The sequence below is a fragment of the Choloepus didactylus genome, chromosome 11, assembly GCF_015220235.1.
Source record: "Choloepus didactylus isolate mChoDid1 chromosome 11, mChoDid1.pri, whole genome shotgun sequence".
NCBI lineage: Eukaryota > Metazoa > Chordata > Mammalia > Pilosa > Megalonychidae > Choloepus > Choloepus didactylus.
In genome coordinates this window covers 17,124,925-17,144,769 of record NC_051317.1, presented here as the reverse complement: position 1 = coordinate 17,144,769, position 19,845 = coordinate 17,124,925, and the positions used below count along the sequence as shown (strand labels likewise).

General features: G+C 40.0%; 1 protein-coding gene across 4 annotated transcripts in view; it reads left to right on the top strand.

Annotated features, from left to right (window-relative positions):
* SGCD (sarcoglycan delta) overlaps window positions 1–19,845 on the top strand; it is a 1,065,755-nt gene that overhangs the window by 640,434 nt on the left and 405,476 nt on the right. Inside the window, exon 1 of one of the 4 annotated variants that reach the window (XM_037798831.1) lies at window positions 4,895–5,007. The exons of 2 other annotated variants lie outside the window; for them this stretch is intronic. The gene's annotated coding sequence lies outside the window, so the exon portion shown is untranslated. Of the gene's footprint in view, window positions 1–4,894; window positions 5,008–15,108; window positions 15,130–19,845 lie in introns of those variants that run through there. One more of the 4 variants, XM_037798834.1, reaches the window with a different exon arrangement.

The following is a 19,845-nucleotide window of genomic DNA, read 5'->3' as shown; positions in this document are numbered from 1 at the left end:
CAGGCATGGTGCAAAGCATGAGCGTACAATCATGAGCAAACAGGCCCAGTCTCTGACCTCAGGAAAATATTTATTGTCTATTAGGAAAGATTGGTGTGAATCAAAAATGCAAATAAATATACAATCACTTCTGCAATGAGTGCTGAGAGTCTAGGGATTCAGGGAGAACTCAATCCTAGAGGCAGTAATATTGGAGTATGAATTTGAAGGTCGAACTGTAGTTAACTGGATGAAAACATGAAAGTAAGGATAACTGTTCCAGAAAAAGGGAAGATCTTTCCAGAAAGAGAACAGCGTTCATGCAGATACTGCAGTGGAAAGTTATATAATTGTTCTGAAGACACTGAAGGAGGTCAGTGCTTGTGGAGAGTCAGAAGCAGGCAGAGGTCCGGGTCATGGGGACCTTCCGGTCTCAGGAAGGGTTGCTGTCTTTCCCTGTCGGCCACCGGAAAGGCAGCTAAGAGTTTCAGTCCACGGAGTGCCGCACTTAAAATTGATGTTTTCAAGTATCATGGAACTAATGATTCTTGAACATGGCTCATAGTAGAATCATCTGGGGGCTTTAAAAAAGCAGTGTTTCCTGATTCCCATCCATTCCCAAAGAATTGAAATCTCTAGGGTGTGACCCTGGCCCTAGTAAGTTTAAAAGCTCCCCCAGGTGCCTTTAATGTACCTCTCAAGTGAGGCTGGAGAACCACAGATGTGAATGATGTGGGAGAGGCGCTTAATTGCAGCAACTGTGATAAAGAGTGAGCCAAGCTGACTTCTCACTATAATAACAGTTAATGCCCCCAAACCTAATATCATTGTGGATTGCATGAACAGAAGTATAGTTCCTGAATGAAGGAGGAACTTCTGTCTCCTGCATTGGACACAGCACATCTGAAAAATGTGTTTACCTCTCATCACCACACTTCAAGGGGAAGTTAGCCAAAGTGGAATATTCTTGGAGGTAAGCAAAGCAGGTGATAAAAGGAATCTAAACCACAGTGGGAGAAATAATCAGAGGTATTGGACATGATTAAACTATAGTCAAAAGAATTCCAAAAACAAACAATAATGATAATTTAGGATTCCTGTTTTAAAATAAGTCACAGGTTGTTATTTATTCAAAGGGTAAAAATGTGGGCCTACTGTTTACCAATCCTAGGCATTGGAAATATGACAGGAGATGATGCAGACAAAACTCCCTACCCAAACGGAGTTTATATTCTAGTAAAAAATGAGCTTCTCTGGTTCCTAAGATCAGTTAACAGCCATAGAATTTGTACATGTTTTAGGGAAATATGTTTTAGTTGTAATTTTACAATGTTAAAAACTAGTAATCATTAATACACAAAGAGACCACCATCTGTGGAAGAATTCAAACTGGGGTAGCATTGTAGAAGGGATTCAGAAATCGAATGGGAAGGACAAAAAAGTATAATAAGAATCCTTTATGAAATGGAAAACCAAATATCATATTTAATTAAGTATAAGTTAATTGATATTTAATAATTATAAATTATATTTAAAACAATATTATGTCAAGATGTGATTTGACTCATTAAGTAATGAGAGAATCAGTATGCTGGTAAGACTGGTTCTAAAATCATTTGAGAAGTTCAGTATTTATAGGTGCATTAATAAAGGAATGTTGGCAGAAGACTGCTAGATTACATATAAAACTTGTTTATATCCTATAGGCAATAAACCATCACATTTGGGATTATCTTTTCTCCTGGAGAGAAATTGTTTGTTAACATTTGTTACCAGACAAAAGTCTCCAGGATAACATGTAATGTTATTAAATGCAGGATCTTTGTTCAATAGCAAACAGTGAGTTGAACAAAGTACATCTCTTAAATAATCTTGGAGTGGGCCTGTTAAACAATGCCAACGTATGATATTGAACAAACATGAGGCCTACCTTGTGGCCTTAAATTCCAAGTTTTGATACTTTTTCTTAACATTAGAAGAATTAAGTCACTTTTCAGGATTTTCCAACTGGTAGCAATGAAGCTGGATCTCAGACTTGATGTATATCTCTTCCCAAATACCCACACTGTAATGAGATGTAGTAAGTCTGGAAAGCCATGGGTAGGCTCCTTGGTATCATGTCACTGTTGTTCTGCTTATGTACAAGTCTCAGCCTGGTTTTCCCAGTTATTTTATGTTTTAATTGGTTACCAAAACAATTGTAAAGCACTCAAATTAAGAACTACTTATTATATTTTTTTTTCCTCAAAAGAAGCTGGGGGGCACACCAAACTGATTAATAAAGAGTAAAGTCTCAGCCTGGTTTTCCCAGTTATTTTATGTTTTAATTGGTTACCAAAACAATTGTAAAGCACTCAAATTAAGAACTACTTATATTTTTTTTTCCTCAAAAGAAGCCGGGGGGCACACCAAACTGATTAATAAAGAGTAAATGATTCATTGACCACTTGCTACAATTTGTTCAGAGACAACAGCTCTGAACCCCAGATGGGAATAGGTTCCTTTAGAATTTGTAGCTGCTGCTCTCTTAGGAAAATTTCTTTCCTCATTTTATTGTGGGATTTTACTGTGTTGTTGTTAATTTAGGATTTTGCAGTTTCCAAATACCGGAATTATAATTGTTAATGGTTTTCTCTTTTTAGAGTGCTAATTTTGAGCTCTTATGGTATGAGAAGAAAGCCTAGGTCTCTGTGTATGGCATTTTGTTCAGCCAATGAAACTGTCTGCAGATTTGGTCTCACCATTTTCCTTTCCTGTGAGTTAATCTTGAGGAAGGACTAGGGTGTTAACTTTAGGAAATAAATGAAAAGTAGCTGTGGGGTTGGCTTAATGTTCCAGTAAGGCACTAGGCCAGCTTTCTGGGTTTAAGGTGATGAGTCCCTATTATGTAAAGGTAAGGCAGTAGAAAACTTAACTAGGCCAATCAAATCGTTTATCCTTGGAACTCACCCTAGTTGTGAGAGTACATTTTTGCTTTTAGGTTAAAAAAAAAAAACAAAAAAAAAAAACGTTCTGGCTTTTGTACTGTTAAAAAAAAAAAACTAAACTGAAATATAATGGACACTTATGTGTCAGGCACTGTGATAAACATGTCACATGCATTATCTCATTATCTCACCTAATCTTCATCAATTCTATGAGGTAGAGTCTAGTATTGTCTCCATTTTACAGATGAAGAAACTGAGGCCCAGAGAGGTTAAGCAGACTGACCCAGGTCCAGAACCAGCAAGAGCCAGAGCCAAGATTAGACCCAGACCATCTGATTATAGGCTTACTCTCCTGAAGGCTACATGATAATATCACCCCAAGGTGATGCTGGGATAGAAAGAGTACATAGACAAGGAGCAAGACTCCCATTTTCTAGCCTCAGCTCATATTAACTGTCTTTGCAAGATTGGACAAGTCATCTCATCTATCTGGGCCTCCATTTCCCTCTGTAAAATGAAGGGTAGAAACTATCTGAATTGGATGGTCTCTGGGATTCTTTCCAGCTCGAAAGTTCTCTGACGCTATTTCTATAACTGCATCCTGACCTTAGATAGGCACATCTCCCCCCACCCCCAACACACTCATATACACACTCCATACCAAGGCAAAAATCTAATCCTGCTAAAAGTGCTCATTGCAATTTGATGCTAAGCCCAAGCCCCCTCCAAACCCTATTGTTTACAACAGCCCTTCAGGAGCAAACAACACCTTTAAAATCTGGCAAGCTAAATTCTTTAAAATAAGCTGCTAATGGGGTGTGAATTTTGAAAGTAAAATGTTAATATTCGAAAAAAGAAAAAGAGAAAGAAAAAACTCAAAACAAATGCTGCTCTTCTCTTTAAATTGTTTCTTTTCTACAATGTTACCTTGACAACTTAGCTTTGGCTCTTTAGATGGGATTTTTCCTCAGTGCGAGAGGAAAGGGTGTCCTCCTCCTATCTTTTGAGATTTCCTCTTGTGCCATGGAAAGAGGAAATGTCAAACGTAGACCACACAATCCAGCAGAATATACACAGGACATCTTAGTGGAGTGTCATCTAGAAATAATCACAGTTTCACAGAATTAGGGTGCATACTGATTAAAGGTACATTTTTTCTCTCTTCCATTTCCCATAACCATAACACACATTGCAGCAGCCTGCAAAATGTTACAGTTTTGCATCAGTGTAGTTAAAGAGCAGAGAGCAACAAAAGTGCCTGAAAAATAATTGCATTATTTTTAGTCGCAACCGAGATAGGTACACATATCAGGATGGGGTAATATCTCTGAAGTGCTGAACCAGTTCAGAAATGCTAAAAATATTGTTCCCCTTCCAGCAATTGAAATTGTCAGCAAAGACTTAGGCGGGCAGGTAGAGCTCAAATTAGAATCCATATCTTTCAGCTGTTAATAGGCTCGTTATCAGGACTGGCAGCTCAGGGGGCTGAGAGGGGTCAGCCTGGGACTCCAGGTGGAAGGAGCAAGCTATAAAAGGGGCAGCGTGGAGGTGGAAGGAGAAAGCTAAAAAGGGGCAGCGTGGAGGTGGAAGGAGCAAGCTAAAAAGGGCAACATGGCGCAGAAGAAAGAGAGGAATTATCTCCAGCATCTAGCACCACAGCACGGAGCCTGTGTAGAGAATGGCTGAAAAATCAGAATTGGTTCTAGAAGTGGTTTCCTTTCTGGTTGTGAGTGTGAGCCCAGCAGACGCCGTGGACGCTGTTGCAGGGGGCCGAGGCGGTGCCTGACACATGTGTTTCCCATTGATAGCTGGAGACAGCCCAGTCGTTGCACGTTGGCCTCACAAAGCCGTATTGAAGTGCAGAGTACGGTTTCAAAGCAGTCATTAAAAGAACGAGAATGCTGTTCAGGAAATTCTTCAGGCATGGGCAGGGACTTGGCTGCAACTCTGCAGTTGGAAAATCTGACTGAGGCAGCTTCTGAACACAGGCTGGGCCTGCTCACACTGGGCCGGCCGAGCTGCCGCGTCCTTCGGAGCGTCTCAGCACACCCAGGGATTGCAGGCGATTTTCACCGGCTGCTTTGTGAAACGGACACGAGAGGTAGGCTACTGTTAAGTTCTTTTATTTCCACGCCTCTGTTCACTTTATAAGCCGTCTGCCTGCTGTATGTTTGTAGGCACTGAGTTTTGGGATTGTGCATGTTTGTGTTTGCGTGTGTTAATTGAAAAGTTAGAGCTGGAACACTGAAACGTTTGGTGTAGAGTTGCAATTTTTTCTCTCCCCAAACCCCTCCAAGATCTGATTTTTGGCGGGGCAGAGACACTTTTTTAAAAGTTAGAATGTAGCTGGCAACACTATTTTGAAAAAGAAGGCTTGTGGATTCCTTGTATTGTCACCGGTCTCCAACCTTCTGTAACTTTTCCTTTCTGAGTGAAAGGGCAGTTTATTGGCAGGAAGGGTAATTTTAGAGGCAACTGTCTGTAGTCTTTGCTTCATAAGAGTTCTGAGAGAGGCATTTTTAACAGACTATGACTCTCATTTTAGGAGGGAAACAAAGTTTGAAGTTTCTGTTTTGGATCACAGTTTCAGGGTGTAGGAGCCGATAAGTGTGTATGTGTTCTTGGCATCTTTTTATGGAATTTTGACTGTCGTTAAGAAGCCCAGGAATATATCTACCTAGAAATATGCTGGATCAACATTTGCAATTCAATTCTGTTTCTCTAATAATTTTCAGTTCTTCTCTATTAAAGAAATAACTTACAGTTTTACTCTCAAACAATAATTTGGAATTTTATGAACTATAGATCACTTGAGAATAACAAGAAAAAGCAGTTTACTCAAAATCATTGTTAAAAGATGGAAACAATAGTGAGAATTTTTATTGGTCAAGTGATTTTATTTTAACTTTACTGAAAAGAGTGCTTTTAAAAAAAATCAAATTTTAAATAATTTTTTTTAAAGAGAGGGATCTCAATTTTCCTTTTCAGTTTTGACTCTTCACAGGTCAGATGCCATATATGTATATAGTGTGTGTATATATTCATCTCCAATATAACTGTATATATATATTGCCCCTAGGAAAGCTATATCTTATTCTATACTTAGCCTTTAATAAGCACACAGTAAATATAATTGCATTTCAAAGACAGATTCAGCTCAGATAAAGCTGGACTAAATCTCACTGCTACTTTATGATTACTGGCAGAGCATGGTGCTTTTCAAGGGGGGCTCAGCCAAGAGTATGGTTGGGGAGATGGATGATTGAGTGGATACTTGGATACTTCTTAAACAGTGGAACAATGACTAGACTTCCTGGAATGGGAGCTCTATGAAAACGGGTGTTTATTTACTTTGGTGTTTTGAAATCTCTAAACAAATAGCTAATAGTAGAGAGTAAGGTTAGTGGGTGAGAAGTGTAGGGCTGGAGTTTCTCATACATTTTCTCTGGGTAGGGTCAAACCAGGATGAGTAGAAATAAGATTTTAGTCAGTTGAGGCAGAAGTTTTGTCTACTGGTGGAAGTTCAAGATATTCAACAATTTTACTTTCTGCCTTCACACTTACTTGGAGGAGGGAATTGGGATATGGCTAGCTGCAGGATTTCTTATTCTAAATGGTTTAAAAATGTTTTCTTTACCAAACTCATCTCCAAGTTGGGTTGGGGAGGGGGAGGTTTTAGAAATGCAGGACTTTGGACAAGGAAGGGTGCAGTTTATGTTTTGTTTTTGTCTGAAGTGCCTCCTGAGTGAGCAAAATGCCAAGACAGATGAGGAACTCACATGAACCATAGCCAAGCTCACTGCCAGTAAAAGGGAAATTCAACTGAACTTGAACATCATACTCCTTTAAATTTAGTGCCCTTCAAGCATTGATCAGAAGAGGCATGAAGTAGTAACTCCAGGTTGGAGGATTATGAAGAGCAGTGCCTATAACTTGGAAGAAACTCTAGACATTCTCTCTTTTAGAAGTAAAGGAGGGTGGAATGAAGTCTCCCATGATGCTTAAAAAGCGAGGGGGGGGGGGGGGACACGGACACATCCAGGGCAGTAGTGCAGGAAGGAGGAGTTGCCACATCACAAACTATGCAGCAGAGGGTAAGGGCTGCACCTAGGAAGGAGACACATTAGAAGCAGAGCCAGAGTTACCTGGCACCTATTTGTTCAGCTTGATGTGTGTGGATAATCCAGGGCCTCAGTGCAGAGAATTGCTTTACCCTCTTTACAATGGGAGACCTTGTGGTCAGCCGGCCCTGCCATGCTTTCTGGAAGTAACCAGAGAACACATTTTGCAAGAATGCCATTGCCCGTTGGTTTAGATTTCCTAAGCAGGGAGGGGACAGGCTCTTAAGGCCTTATTTTTAATCCATATTTGTTCCTTCCAGAGATATTTCTGCTGGGAATGTTGAGTGAAAGGAGCAGGTGGAGATGGATGAGTGATTGCAGTGAGCAAAGTTTGTTCAAGGCCCTGTCCACGGACACTTGATTATTGAGACGTGTTTTTGGAAGGGAATATAAAATATTACGTGCACTTTATTTCAATGAACAGATTTATTTACTTTTATTATTTTTTTAATGGTAGGATACATCTCCAAGGGCATTACTCATATTTGGTGAGAGTATTTAATATTGGTTTTATCCAATTAGGAAGTTTATAGAATCATGGATTTGATCAGCTAGAAGTAACTTGAGGAACCCTCTAGCTCAGAGTTTCTTGAATATGAGTTATGTGCAGACCCCCTTTTTCATTACACTGTTTTTATTACCCTATTATTTAAATACATACAGACCAAAAACCACCTAGATTTTACTTCTTTAAGCCTTCTCAGGGGACTCTAACACTGTAACAAATTTACAGATTAAATTTAAAGAAAACCATGTAACACTAATGTTTAAATTATCTGCATTTATTTCTTATGTAGAGGGTGCTTTCCTGGTATTAAATAAGGCTTACAACATGAGCTATATGGAAAGTCTTTTGATTTCAGCACTCTGATACTGATGTATCTTGGGTGGGCACTTGACTCCTCCACTGCTTTTCTCTTCTCTACTCTATCTTCACTTGTGTGCCGTGATGTCCTTAGACCTGACCTGGAAGGAATGCTGTATATCACACTCTGCTTCTTTCTCATTATTCATGACGATGGGAATAGAACCCCTTGTTGCCAACATGGTCATAAAATGAACACAGATACAGACTCAGCCCTGGTTGTAAGTTGGATCCACTTGTTCTAGGATGGAATTTTGTTTTGATAAAACAAGCAAATAAAAAGAAAAAATAGTCAAAGCATGTAAACAACTTTGGTAGAGAACTTCCAGAACCCCTGAGAAGCCCTGAGGATCCCTTATGGTCTGGGTCCTGCAAATTAGAGACCTTGCTGCCAGCCGTTCTGGTTCCATGGAGCTGCCCGGAAGGAATCTGGGGAGGCTCTGGGCACACTCCTGTCAGAATTTCTACTGTGGCCCAGCCACTTTTGTTTTGTATACTAGGAATTTCATTTGAAAAAGGGGATTTAAGACTGTATCAGTGAGCATTGCTTTTGGCTGCAAGTAATAAAAACCCTGCTCAGAAAAGCCTAAACCTATAGGGGGGATGTACCTGGGTTGCACATAGATATAGACCAGGTAGGGGGAGCAGCTCAACAATGTCCACAAGAACGGAAGCGTCCACCATCCTCAGCACCTGCGCTCACATCCTCATGCTGTATCTCCAGGCCTTATGTGCAAGTCAGGGCAAAGGTGGACGAACCTTAAAGGGAAAAATATTTCTCCTCACATTCCACTGTCCCTTTACTCAGGAAGGGGCACCTTCCCCTGTAGATTTACACCTGGATCTCCAAATACATTGCCAGCACTGGGTCACTTGGCCATAGATCAGGCATTGGCCCCATGGATTGATATTACCCTGACTTCTTTAGGCCAGTCTTGATTCACCCCTGGATTTGAGGTAGAAACCTAAAATTTCAGATCAAGAGCTTTCTACCTAATAATGAACACATCAGCATTTTATTAGCAGGCAGGGAAGAGCAGCGAGGATATCTGTAGGGAGGCAGTGTTGGACACAGATGCTTAAAAATATGAAGGAATGAATGAATAAAAAAGTTTGAAAAATACAACTCGAATAACCGAATTCTTCCATTTTAAAAAGGAGGACAGTGAGGTCAGAACAGATACGTTATTTGCCTAAGGAACTTAAGTAATTTAAGACAAGGGCAGTGCTTGTTGTTTTCTGACTCTCACCTGGTGTTGGCTCCGTGTTAGCTGCCTTGGATCATCAATGACAGCTGACAACCATGTTAGAGGAAAAAAGTGTTACAATGGAATCTTAGTATTAGAAGGTTCCTTAGAAATCACCTGCTTCCATGATTTCTAAACTTAGTGAATTAGAATCTCTGAGGTTAGAGTTGTGGTGTTGGGGCCTGCAAGTTAGACATGGCTCCTGGTTTCTAAAAACTCTCCTAGTGATTCTCATAAAGCCAGCCAGACACTGGTCCACAGAACTGGGCTTGTGGAACACTTGTGGCTAAATCTTTCATCCCAGCAGGAGTCCCGTATGTAGTCCTCTTGACAGATGTCAGCCACATGTGACATCAGTGCTTTCGGTGATGGAAACCTCACTGTACTGCAGGGAAGCCTGGGCTGCTTTTTCTCATTTTTCCTCAGAGCCCTCTCTGTTCCTTCTGACCCGTGGTGGCCCTGACTCACTCTCCCAAACCACATCTCATGGTGGTGCTGGGATTTGTTGCCGAGTTGGGGTAGGGGAGTGAGTACAGGTGGAAGCCATCTTGGGTTGGCTCCACCAATGCCTGTAATCTCTGGAACTCAGTTTTCTCACCTATAAGATGAATTACACAGGTCAAAATAAAAGGAAGAGTTGAGGCAATCAACTAAAGGAGAGGGTGTTTTATGCTGAATCGTCCAAGTTACATTTCCTATGTTGCCGATATTTCTCTGCAGCTTGCACTACCCCTTTTATTTCACCTTTGCCGCCACACAGAAAGGTGATAGTTTTCGTTATTGTTTCAAATTCCTGTTGCAAAGCATGAACCGCCTCATATAAAGGAAGCCATGTAAGCCGTGGCCCCCGACCCGCCTCTCAAGAGGCCTGCAAGCCTGGGGGAGGACATGTCACCGAGGTTCACTTGGTATATAAATCCTGGGAGATTGGTTTGCTCTGACGTCTTTGCTGGTGGTTGTGCTAATGGAGCTTTGGGTGTGTGGGTAGATGTAGATACCATCACCTTTTTCTTCTGTTCTTTTTAGCCGATAAAGCGATGGCACCTATTAAAGCAAGCACAATTCCCTGATAAAAACTGCATTGCCAGGGATTAGAAACTCCCTCCTACTTCAGATCACTTTCTCTTGCCAGAGTGATAGGATCAGACTCTATTGAAAGCACCCTGACTTCCAAATAATTTTTCCTGGATAGCTGGAAACTGGGCAGTTACTTGCCAGGGTCAGAGTATACAGCCACTGAAACTGCTTTCATCGACCTCACCATAAGTAAATAACAGGGTTGGCTCCTTTCCCCATGCCAGTAATTTGACAACATCCTGTCATATTAGCTCTGATTAGGGTTGTGCTGCTTGGCATGGCATGGTCAACTAGAGAGAAATTGCTTAAGAGTAGAGACAGCTGAGAAGCAGAACCAGTCTGGGTTCCTTTTGTTCCTATTCTTATGCGGTTGTCTTCTCTCCTATTGCTCATCTTTCTTGCTCTTCCCCTGTATTTCTTTTTTTCCATTTCATCTTCCCATCACCACTTCCTTTTCTCTCCATTGTTTGTTCAGCATTTGTTTACTCAAGTTACCATACACTCTATTAGTGGTCAGGATATTGGTAACAAACCTGAGTCTGGACAGTATTGCTTTTCCCATCTAATGCCAAGCAGGGACTCCTAAAGTTGGCAGTGACCTTCAGAGGTTTGTGGCTTCACTTCTGTCTCTAGCAAAACTATTCCTGTTATTTTCCAAGCTGAGTTTCAAACAGCAAGTCACAAACCAGCAACCCAAGGGCTGGCTGTGGGTACATTTTGGCTCACAGAGGTTTATTTTATTTTATTTTATTTTATTTTCAAATTGAATGTTACAAGGCATCTAAAAGTTAGCTCTGTAAAAATCTAGATACATAGAGTTTCTAGAAAAAGCTGAAGCTCAGCCTCACTTGTCTCCTTTCTCATGGTACAGCAGTTGGTGGGTAGATTTTTGTTCTACTCTGAGAGGACATAGAGTTGCTCTGTTCGTTTGCCCCACCGTTCTGATCCCTGTAGGGGTTTACATTTGTAAGGTCAGTTTTTCTCAGTGATTTCTTATTTGAATCATAGAATGAAGAAAATGATTTGTGACGGTTTCTCACTTTATTCCGGGATGAAACGTCTAGCACCTCTCTAGGTGCAGAGGAGAGAAGGCAGGGCATTCTGGCTTAATTCTCTCACAGAATTTGGTTGAGGTGGGCCAGGCCTCTATCGAGAAGAGGTGCACTAGGACCGTGTGGTGGCCGAGAGTACAGCTCTCAAAATTAGACTATCCCTTGGAATAAGCACCTCATAGGATTGTAGTTAGGATCAAAAATGTTAAATATGACAGAACCAAAATACTGATTGCCTTTGGGAGTGGAGACTGGTAAGGAAGGGCAGGAGAGGACTTTCTAGAATGATGGAAATCTTCCCTGTCTTGTTTAAATGTTGTTTACACATACGTACGTGTTTATAAAAACTCACTGAAAACTGGAACTCCAACAGATGTTTGTACACCAGCTTTCATAGCAGAATTATTCATCATTGCCTGCAGATAAGTGGATAAACAAGATGTGATATACAGATGCAGGGGAATAGTTTTCAACCATAAAAATATAAAGTGCTGATACATACTACAACATGGATGAACTCTGAAGACATCATGTTGAGTGAAATAAGCCAGACACAGGACAAGTATTTTATGATTTCTTTTTTATGAAATAACTTAGAAAAAGTAAATTCATAGCAACAGAAAGCAGCATAGTGGTTACTGTGGGCTGAGCTAGGAGATGGGGGGAGGAATGCGAAGTTATTGTTTAATGGATTCAGTTTTCTGTTTGGGATGATGAAAATGTTTTAGAAATAGTCGTGAAAGTTACACAACATTGTTAATGCACTTAATGTCACAGGATTGTGCACTTAAAATGGTTAAAATGATTGTTATTAATGTGCCACACCAATGCAAGGTGTTAATAATAGGGTGGGATGTAGGAATCGGTATTTTATGCATGACTGCTCTGTAAACCCACAACTTCTCTAATAAAATAAAGATGGTTAATTATATATTATCACAACAAAAAAATGAACAGTATAGTTAGGACCTGTGTATTTCACTGGGAGTGAATTATACCTCAGTAGACCTGCAGATAGATAGAAATGCATATGTGCCAGGTGCCAAGCAAAGCACCTCGTGCATAGTAATCACATAATAACTTTTCACTATTGCTGTGCTTGTTTCTGGAAACTTTGATTAAAAAAAATCAAATAACATGACTAAAATGGAAGGGAAGAACGTTTCCTGTTAGAACACAGGTTTTATAGCAAGCATTTGAGAGCACAGGTAATAGCTAACGATCTTTGCCCAACACAATTGTCAACGGAGTATCTACAGAATCAATGATAATTAAATTGAACTATTGAGTCCCTATAGGAGGCTGTGCCTAATTTTTTTGTAGCCAGTTTTTCATGATGTTGTAAAATTTAAGGGTCTCAGATTTACCAAAGATGGTTTATTACCTGGGAGAAAATGCCTATACTTAGAGTAACATGCTCCTCACCTGAAATAGGCACTCAGTAAGTATTTGATAAATTGACTTGAAATCAATGTCCATGTTGACAAATTCTAACTAAAACAGTTACAAAAATACATTTTTAAGTAGAAGTTATGATTTCTCTCCAGATATCCACATATATTTGGAGGCATTTAACACTTAAGAGAACAGACTCAGTAGTCAGTTACACTCAATTCAAATTATTGCTATGTCTTTAAGAAGCTGAGTGACTTAAGGCAGGTTACTTAACCTCTCTGTGTGACAGTTGCCTCAGCTGTAAAATAGGGATATTTGTACCTACTCCAGTCATTTAACCATAAGCATTAAATAAGTTAGCATTTAGAACAGTGTCTGGCACATAGTAACTATTATACAAGTGTTTGTCATCATTTCTTATTGTCTTTTAATTTAAAAAAAAATTTTTTTGTTATATAACTGATGGTTTTGTTGTGATTTGCCTTTGAGTATTGTTCAAAAGGCATGTATATGGTGTTGATGAAAAGCGATGTGAAACAGGAGTTTAAGTGGAAAAGCCTGAAGCCTGGCATTTATGTGGAAAAACCTATTTTCAGGTTAGCGCACTTAACGTTGTCACTAACTTATGCTGTGACCTTGATTAAGTTCCTTCACCTCCCTGAACCTGGTTTTGTCATCTATTAAATAAGGGTTTGGACTTATATTTTCCATATTCCCTTCAAGCTTTGTGTCTCATTTTCTGATCTTAAGTGGTTGAGTCATGTTCATTATTATTTTATCACACAGCTTGGTCCCTAAGTCACAGAAGAGTGGTAGTAGCTCAACTGTGATTGTCATTATCTGCTTCTGGTTGAAATCATCCATGGGAATTTATAAAGAGCTGGCTTTGTACAACACAGGGTAGCTGGCTTGCTGAAAAGATCAGCAGCTCCTATTAAGAAAGCTGGCTGTGGACGTGGTCTTGATGGGTAGGTTCAGTGTCCTTTGCATGTGAAAACAACTTGGTTAAATCTGTGGTCAGGCATTTGAGTGCTTTTTGCCATTCATTCTTTTCTGGTCCTCAACTCACGACATAAAGGGCCAGGTTTTGCAGGATGTCTGAGGGCTTTATTCAGAGTCAAATCTTCAGTAACCCTTGAGACTCCTTCAAGTCTTTGCTCAAATAAAACCATCCATGAAGACAACCCTCCCCATGCTTTAAAAAATTGAACTTGATCTGTCCCCCACCCCCCAGCACTCCTGATCCTCCATTTCCTATGTATATAAATATATGTATATGTGGATATATATATGTGTGTGTGTATTATATTTTCCATAGTACTCATCACCTCCTAACATTAAGTTTGACATGTTTTGGTTTAATATTTGTTGTCTGTCTCTCCCTTGACTACCATGAAGCCAGTGAATTTTGCTTTGCTTGTTAATATACCCCAAATGCCCAGAACAGTGCCATGGGAGGACTTGAAGGAAAATGCATCCTTGACAGGTGGCAGCAGTGTTTCTGCCCTTTTAAGTACATTCCACATTAAACACACTTGTTTGTGAAACAGTTTTGATAATACTGATTTATCAGACTGTTGTCCAGGCCATATGAGTTCATATATATGAGAATGTCTGGTACAATTATGAATGTGTTTCACGGATGTACCTGTCTGAGACTACCTCAGCTGTCACCTCTCACATCTGCATCTCTAGGACAGAAAGAAGTGATGTGCATAATAATGATGAAACATCTGATTTCTCAGAGGTAAATGTCTTAAATTTAAATTTAAGGCATATTGCATTTTGGTGGAGCACTTTGACAAAGTCCCTAAAAACAAAATGTATACATATCTTGACCTAGCAATTTGGTTTCTCTGGTCTTCTCTGAGAGATGTATTTTCATGTTATGCTCCATTCCTGTGGCTTTAGTTAACACTCATATGCTGAGGACTTGCTTATTTACCTCTCTACCACAACCTTTCCCCTGAATTCCGGTCTCATTTCTAAGCACCTACGTGAGCCAGCCTGTTGGATCCTTATATGCATTTCAAAATTAGTGTGACCAAACAGAACTCTGTCTCCCCTCTTGACACTCTGTTAGCTTCCAGCCCCACGAGCCTGCTATTCCCCAGTGTTCCCCATCCCAATAAACCGCACCATCAGTGACCTAGCTGCTTGTACCAGAAACCTTGGCATTCTCCTCGACTCCTGTCCTTTTCTCACACCCTGGGTCCCATCTAGCAGCAAATCTTGTTCTAAATACATTCCAAATAGAGCAAACTTCCATCTTATCATCCACCTCTGTCCTGGCTGGGCCACTGGCACCTCTCTCTGGGGGACTGCAGTAGGCACAGGGTTGGAGCCTCACTTCTACTCTTGCCCCCGCCCATCTCATCTCTCCTGAACAGCCAGAGTGATCTCGAAGCAAAAAGCAGACCGTCTGACTCCCACGCCTCAGCCTGCCACAGTCAGCGTCACACCAAGGTTTGTACTGTGCTTCCAAGCTTATGTCCAAACACGCTCTCCCGGATTCACTCTATTCTCAAGCATGCCAAGCAAGTCCCTATCTCGGGGCCTTTGCACGTCTCTGTGCCAGTCCCCTCAATTGCAGTGCTTTCTCCAGATATTCTCATGCTTTACTCTATTGCTCATTTGTGCCCTTTTCCCACAGAAAACCCGCAACCATCCCGCAAACAGTAACTTCCAGTGATTTTATGTCCTCTTCCCCTGCTTTATTTTATATGCGTGAAATTTGTTCCCAATTTAATAAAATTACATTTTTTGTTTATTCTGTTTGTTTCACTACTAACATGTGAGGTCCACAGGGCAGGGAACTTGTCTTTGATTGTGTTTTGTTTTTGTTTTAATTGCTGGGTGCCTAGGGCACTTCCTTGGAAGTGCCCAGTAGGTATTTGTTTAAATAATCATTGGTAACAAAAATTACCATATACAACCTCATCATTCATCACTAAGGAGTTGATCAAATTAAATATTGTATGTCCGTGCAATTTAATACTGTGCACCTGTTAAAGGAACAGGTTTCTCTGTTTATATGTGACGGTCTATAAGCTACAGTATATTATAAAGTGGGCCAAGTTTAAACAAGGTGAAAACTATCTTCCTGCTTGTGTTTTAAAAAATTAAAATGCGTGTGAATGCATTGAATATATATTCAGTAAAGCCTACATATTTTAACATTCTATAAGGATGGGAAAGAAGCTGGTAGTAGTGGTTGCCACTAGGGAGAAAGACTGAAAGTATGCAATAAGAAAGAGGATTTCTGAACTATATAATCTTTGGTACTTTTAAGTATATGCACTCATCTCATTTTTTTTTTTCGGTACAAATTGTTATATAGTTACGTATTCCAATTCTTAGAAAACTAAAAGGTGGAGTATCTAACCTTTAAATTAATCCAAATATTTGTTTCAATAGAAGATGCCATTCCTGGACTATTTAATATAAACAGGCATTTACTTTTTTGGATCAATTTTTCAAGAACATAAACTGTTGGTTGTTATATCAAAACTAAAAGTAATGAGTTCATTACAACTGCCTAAATTGTTCTAAACATTAGCAATCCAAGGTTAATGCCTTGTATGGACAGCTGAATGAAAATGACTCTTGAAAGCAGATAGTTTAAAATCAGAGACCTCAAAATTAACATGATTACCAGAAGACTACTTATGTGCTATGATTATCTAAAATGACTCAGATCCCTCAACAACCTCTAGAATGAACCTGTGAGTAAAGCCTAACTTATGCCTGTTATTTATATTAACCATTATAATCGTATACAGTTATGTATTCATGTTCTCTTTGAAATTTATTTGACTTTTACCGGGAATTTTAATATACAGTCACATCATCATAAAAAAACCTAGTTCACTTGATTTGAGCCACTTGGCTTATTCCTCTATAAGATAATACAGTTAGCTGTCAGTCTGGCTATATTTATTCCCTTCTACTTACCATAACCTACATGATCCCACTTGATTGGGCCACATCCTCCCTCTACAATCTCATCTCTAACCCTCTCCACTGCGTTTTTTCGGTTGCAGTCGTGCTGGCATCCTCCTTAACTGGAGCCTGCTCTCCAGGCCTGGGTGCCTGCTGTGCCCTCTGCCTGGAAAGCTCATTCTCCCCCTAGGTCTCACCTGAAGGTCACCTTGGCAGAACAGCCTTCCATGACCAGAGTGGCTCACTCCTCTATTCTGTATCATGGAACTGTCTCTCTTTTCTTCATATCACGTTAGCTCTAAGGGGTTCGGTCACATACTTGTTTATTATCCATATCTACCATCAAAATATAAGCTTCGTGGAAGCAAGACTATGATTAGTCTCCTCTTCTTGAAGACCTAATTGTATCTCCAGGACCTATTGTGGTGCCCAGACATAGTTGTAAGTCATCAGAAATTTTTTTAGCATTAAAAAGTAAATTAGGATTGGGGATTTTCTTGAAGACTGGCTCTGTACTCTATCTATGTTTCTTTCTCTCATGGCATGTAGCTGAACTGAGACCTTCACTCATTAGCACTTGCACAAATTCTTTTTTTTTTAAATTCAGTTTTATTGAGATATATTCACATGCCATACAATCATCCATGGTATACAATCAACTGTGCATCAATATAGTTGTGCATTCGTCACCCCAATCTATTTTTGAACATTTTCCTTATACCAGAAAGAATAAGAAAAAAAATTAAAATTAAAACAAAAAAGAACACCCAAATCATTCCCCCCATCCCACCCTATTTTTCCTTTAGTTTTTGTCCCTGTTATCTACTTATCCATCCATACACTGGATAAAGGGAGTGTGATCCACAAGGTTTGCGCAATCACACTGTCACCCCTTGTAAGTTACATTGTTATACAGTCATCTTCAAGAGTCGAGGCTACTGGGTTGGAGTTTGCTAGTTTCAGGTCTTTACTTCTAGCTATTACAATACAATAAAACCTAAAACCTAAAATGTGTTATCTATATAGCGCGTAAGAATGTCCACCAGAGTGACTTCTCGACTCCATTTGAAATCTTTCAGCCACTGAAGCTTTATTTTGTTTCATTTCACATTCCCCTTTTGGTCAAGAAGATGTTCTCAATCCCACGATGCTGGGTCCAGATTCATCCCTGGGAGTCATATCCTGCATTTCCAGGGAGATTTACACCCCTGGGAGTCAGGTCCCACATAGTGGGGAGGGCAGTGGGGTCACCTGCCAAGGTGGCTTAGTTAGAGAGAGGGAGAGGGCCACATCTGAGTAACAAAGAGGCAGTCAAGGGGAGATTCTTAGGCACAATTATAAGCAGGTTTAGCCTCTCTTTTGCAGTAACAAGCTTCATAGGGGCAAGCCCCAAGACAGAGGGCTCGGCATGTCAAGCTGTCAGTCCCTAGTGTTTGTGAGAACATCAGCAACAATCCGAAGTCCAACACCTCTGCATCCTCCGCCAGCGACTCAGGGGGGCCCCAAATATATATTTTTATTCTCCACCCAAATTGCTTTGGGATGTGTTGCTATTTCACTCTAACCTATACAGACCTGCCATATCTCACTTTTTATTCAAAGTTCCATGTTCACACATGTTCTTTTATGGAACAAAATATTATGAAGCCTCGTGGGTAACAGAGTCAAGCCAGCACTAGTAAAATGCCTGTCCATGCCTCCTTTTCCTTGACTCTACCTTATTAGTAGGGCTAATTGTGGCTCATAAAATTTTACAGACCAAAAAGAAAAATCAGGAAACTTGATGGCAGTGGTGTGTCTTTAGAAAATTCACTGAATATTTTTTTCATACCAGGAAACATAATGGCATTCTTGCAGGGTAGATTGATAATGGCAGATTGATAAGGCAGATACTGTAACTATTTTCCAGATATCTGTGTTATTTGAGGGGGGAAAAAAAGGAAAACATGTGCTCTTCTCCTGAAGAGGAACCCCGCTGATAAAGAAACACTGAAATAAGACAGAAAGTGATGGTTTCTAAGAGTGTTAGATTAGAGTATGTGCTCAGCCTCACAAAATATGCCAGGAGTGAGTGTGTTTCTGCCCCAAGACCTTGTATCTACTGATAAATACAGGAAGATGGGCAATAAGAGGTTAACTTCATACTAGCTATTTGGTACCTGCCAGATTTAGGAAGGAGAGTCAACATGATACAAACTTTATCCCTATCAGCATTTTCAGGCCACTTTCTCTGTTGGGTTGCCAAAAGCTTGGCTGGAAGAAGTGGGGTGTCAATGTAGGTGAACCTTAAACTGGACACACAATTCAGCTTCCTTAATTAGGGCATGGGGGGCAATAGCTATAGGGCTCAGGAGTCTTTTTGAGTGGGCTTCGCTCAGGGTTCCTTGTGACGATTTCACAGTGAGCATGGAATGTATCATTTGGAAGGCTCTCCTGTGACTCATGTGGGCATTTCAGAGGCCATTGGAAGAAGCTGCATGGGCAGCAGATAGTTTCTCAGGTATTGGTGGTAGCTTCAGTGGCAGAACTGAAACAGGGCCATATGGTCTAGGGGAACGTTCTTCCTAAGTTCAGGTCATTAAAATGAATCCTGTCCTTGAGATTGCCATGTTTAATTAATGTCAGTCCTTGACAATCCCAGGTATAAACATTTGAATGCTGTAAGACGATGAGGTTACATCTTTAGAGACCATTCCTCAGTAACATGTCCATCTAGAATAACCTCCTTTGGAGACTCTATACTTGTTATATTTGGCAATTATATAAATAGACCATGATTATGGGTAGTCTTTAGATTTATGACACTGCTTTGACAATTGGTAGTTCCTCCCTATCTAATGGCAAAACAACTGAAAGATTTAATGTACTCATTCTCCAGAAAACACAATCCGATTGCATTTTGTACACAAGAAGCAGATTTTTTTTTCTTGTATGCAAGAGAGAGATTGATTTATTATCAGATGAACACTGAAAATAGCCTCTTGAAGGAATACAGTTATGTTTGGTCCTAAGTCTATTTAGCATTGATGTAATTGCATGTGCCTTTGAAAAGTAAGGCAAGTTGTGTAAGTTTTAATTCCTTTATTTATGACCTTATAGCTCTTTATTTAATACTATAGGACATGCTTTGATATCTAATGTTGGCTTGATTTTTTTATTCATTCACTGAAAAGTGTGCTATAATTTATATACCATTGTTTGGGTGCTGTTGGAGTTCAAGAAATTTAAATACCTAGAAAG